Raw genomic sequence first — 4,344 nt, forward strand, 5'->3', positions numbered from 1 at the left:
GTATGGGAGTGGAATGCAGTGAGGCTAATGGAACGCACGCCTGCGCATTTGTGTTTAACGTCGCGCATGTGCAGAACGGAGAAAAGGCTGCGCTCACTTCCTAATGAAAGGGAGTGAGACGCAGCTGGGAAGGGAAGGGAAAAGATTAGGGTTTGGGGATGATGAAAGGGCTTTCTACGGGCAAGGATGGCAAAGGGTGGCAGTGACGGAAAGTCAGGCAGATGGTCCTGTCCTGTCCTGTCCGTCCGTCTTTTTGTATCATGAATTGGAAAGACTGCAAGGGGGAGGGGAGGTGCTTGTGCCCAAAAGGAGGAGTTATTCAGATTCATTGCAGTGGGCGGCGGCTGCAAAAAGCACCATTCTCCTTGTTTTTGCTCTGCAAAACAGCCTTTTCAAGGGTTTGGCTTGGGTGACAAAATGTCTTCTGTAGGCGTGGGTTTGTCTCCCTCTCCCTAAGATGTGTCCGGTATAGGCCAGGGTGCCACTCAAGGCCGTAACCAATTCGGGTTATAGCTTCTCGGCCTTTTGGCTAAGATCAAGTGTAGTTTCGGAGGACGCTACCTTGGTCGGTACTGGAAGGTGCCTGGGATTGCACGTCTGCCGGCCTTGAGGGAGTGTGTGCGCCTTCTGGTGACACATAGCCCTCTTGTGCCTGGACGGTTCCCAGGCAACGGGAGGCGATCACCTTTGTTATTTTGAAGTCCTACTGATAAACAGAAAAAAAAAAAATTAAATCTGTTCTTATCAGTTTAATATCTGATACGTCCCCTCTCTAGGGACCATATATTAAATGGATTTTTAGAACAAGGAGATGGAAATCTTGCTCTGTCCACTCCACGCATTGACCTGGTATTGCAGTACCTCCAGGACCGGTGCACCCCTTCTTAACCGAGTTTCCAAAAGCAGAACTCAATTCACCTGATTCAAATGAGCCTCATTAGTGAATTGAAAGAAAGCAAAAACTTTATATGCACCTCAATTTGGCCAATTCACTTTTCACACTTTCACCCTTTTTTTTTATCTTTCACACCTTTTACTTGCTTTATTGATGCAAAAGCTGTGCCAAATAGCAAACTCATCTCCACTCAACTTGACCAACTCTGCTATGTCCCGTGCAGTATCTTATTCTCAGTCTTATCTAGATCATTTGCAATTGAATAGAATAGATCCCTTTTGGACACATTGGATTCAGCTGCTGCAGTGACTGCAGGTGTTAGAAGATGCAGACTTGGCATCAGGTGCTGTCTATCAGATTCCACTCCAATTAAAGCTTCCATTGTTTTTCGGTGTTTTCTTTGAGCAATGATGATGTCTTTAGTGATCTGTTGGCTCCCTCTCCTGGAGGAAGAGTTTGCTTGCTCTTGGACTTTCAAAAAGAGAGGTCATGATAGACATTTAGCTTCTGAGCCCAATTGGGGACAGTCATGGGTGATGAATGTTTTGCAACCTGCTGCGAAGCCTGATACCGCAATATAAGGAACGTCAAATACTAACAATGGGCGGCCTATGAAAGAATTAGTACTTTCATTAAGCATACTTAAACGGCTAATTGGGAATAGACAAACTGTAAAAAGCCCTCTGAGAAAGCCCCTCTCTATCCTTTGTCAGTAAGCTTTTCTGTAGTCTGCCTGTTGATGTATTTTCCGTTTGAACAGTGCACAACATGAAGTGACGGAACACTGGCTTGTCACAATGTCCCCCGCTGACATCACAATAGCGCTGCTGCCTAGAAAGCCAGCTGCGCAGCAGAAGTTGCTCTTTGGGTGGGATGGTGGGCTAATGTATCTATTCCTGCTTGGTGAGAGTTTGACATGATCTAGAGCAACGAGTTCCAGCGGCTAGCGGTTGATTATTGGCTGTAATGGGGCTTTCTGGCTGGTGCTAGCCTTTCTTCTTAGCACACAGGAACCACAATCCCTACACCATGCTTCGATGGATTCTCTCATCCCAGCCCAGTAAAACTACATATTTCACACAGTTATAGGCAGCCCATGGGCATTCACCTGGATTAAAACCCATAACAGCTCATAGACCAAACAATCAATCTACCACTGGACCAAAGACAGGAAGCTAAATCCACTGCCTGCGGTAACTAACTTAATCCTATAGGCTACTCACACAACAAACCCAAGAGAAAGGAAAAAAACATGGCTTCGATTATCCATCCAATGAAAACGCATAACCATTGTGAGCCATTGGACAATGCAATTGCACACATGGTGACATGGTGCACGGCCCAATGAATCAAGTCTGTACTTCATATTCACGGTTTAAGCCCTTGGGTTTTAATGTGTCCAGAGTACATATCCAGAAAGATTCCCTTTTTTTGTGCTAAGCACAAGTCAACAATACATTGTAAGCAGATTCTATTACCAGTCCCACACCATTTTGTGACGCATAATCACACAGTGGCCCAATTAAGATTCCAAGTCATCGAACATGTCCCAGCCATACGCAGAGGAGGCAATAGAATTAGGAAGCTCAAAGAAAGGGAATCTTTCTGGATATATACTCTGGGCACGTTGGAACCCAAGGGCTTAAACCATGAATATGAAGAACCGACTTGATTCATTGGGCCGTGCACATTTTTTCTAACGCCCGGTTCTTTTTCGTGTTCACACTATATATGGTTCCACTATGTATGGAGTTCCATTCTTCCTTGTTTTTTATTTGTCATGTTTGTCATGTCTGATCAACTGGTTACATTATGTCTGATTACCTTGTCTAACAGTTTTTTCTCCCCTTTCTTTACCTTCCATGTTCCCATAGTCACGTGAAATATCCCTGTTGCACTTGATTACGGCTCACTATTCACTATAGGATGTCTTATATCTAACATCACACTCTCACCCATCAGCACTCTATAGGTTTGTATAAGGTATGCGCTTACACATCCGGTCCTCCATAGGTATTTCCACTTATGTAACACTATCCCTATGATCACTCATAACTCATACCCTTGTAGTCAATTACAGCCTCCTCTCTCCCCCCCTCCCCTTCTCCCTTTCCATCTATAATTTTGCCAGTACAATATTAGTTTACATTAGGCACACACTCACATATTCCTTTCCTTAGTGATTTATTGTAATTCACATTCACATACAATTCTCTATGCCTGCCCCATTACTACATTCATACCTACTTGACAATATCCTGATACCCCTTGTCTCACCTTGTTGGTCCCTACACCTGTTATCATGTCCTTTCCTGTGTCTGTCTTGTCACACAACACATTTTAGCATATCCCTTGTGCTCCTTATTACCTGTCCTGCCTATTAGAATTATGTCCATTATGTCCATGCATGGCCCAATGAATCAAGTCTGTACTTCATATTCATGGTTTAAGCCTTTGGGTTCCAATGTGCCCAGAGTATATATCCAGAAAGATTCCCTTTCTTTGAGCTTCCTAATTCTATTGCCTCCTCTGCGTATGGCTTGGACATGTTCGATGACTTGGAATCTTAATTCGATCACTGTGTGATTATGCGTCACAAAATGGTGTGGCACTGGTAATAGAATCTGCTTACAATGTATTGTTGACTTGTGTTTAGCTCAAAGAAAGAGAATCTTTCTGGATATGTACTCTGGGCACATTAGAACCCAAGGGCTTAAACCGTGAATATGAAGTAAAGACTTGATTCATTGGGCCGTGCACCATGTCACCAAGTGTCCAATTGCATTGTCCAATGGCTCACAATGGTTATGCATTTTCATTGGATGGATAATCGAAGCCATGTTTTTTTCCTTTCTGTTGGGTTTGTTGTGTGAGTAGCCTATAGGATTAAGTTGGTTACCGCAGGCAGTGGATTTAACTTCCTGTCTTTGGTCCAGTGGTAGATGGATTGTCTGGTCTATGAGCTGTTATTGGTTTGAATGCAGGTGAATGCCCATGGGCTGCTTATGACTGTGTAAAATATGTAGTTTTACTGGGCTGGGATGAGAGAATCCATTGAAGCATGGTGTAGGGATTGTGGTTCCTGTGTGCTAAGAAGAGAGGCTGGCACCAGCCAGAAAGCCCCATTGCAGCCAATAATCACTTAATAACTTTTTCAACTTGTCATCATATGGGAGGCCTTCCATTCCTTGTAGTAGTCTAGTTGCCCACCTTTGAACTGACTCTAACTTCTGAATGTCCTTTTTAAAATGTGGAGCCCAAAACTGGTTCCCATATTCCAGATGTGGCCTTACAAGTGATTTATAGAGGTGTAACAATACGTTGGGATCACGGGATCAAATCTCCCTTTTTATACACCCTAAAATCTTGTCCCAAGCAGCATTCCATCAGCCTCTGGAAGGTTCCTGGTGCATTGCACAGCTCGAAGGGCATGCTTTTGAACTCGCAGA

The 4,344-nt window shown here is 43.9% G+C and overlaps 1 pseudogene; it reads left to right on the plus strand.

The window, feature by feature from the left end:
- The first annotated feature begins 680 nt into the window (after positions 1–680).
- Positions 681–883, plus strand: LOC142266691 (U2 spliceosomal RNA; annotated as a pseudogene).
- Positions 884–4,344: the final 3,461 nt, after the last annotated feature.

Source organism: Anomaloglossus baeobatrachus, unplaced genomic scaffold (genome assembly GCF_048569485.1).
Source record: "Anomaloglossus baeobatrachus isolate aAnoBae1 unplaced genomic scaffold, aAnoBae1.hap1 Scaffold_29, whole genome shotgun sequence".
In the NCBI taxonomy this organism is placed as follows: Eukaryota; Metazoa; Chordata; class Amphibia; order Anura; family Aromobatidae; genus Anomaloglossus; species Anomaloglossus baeobatrachus.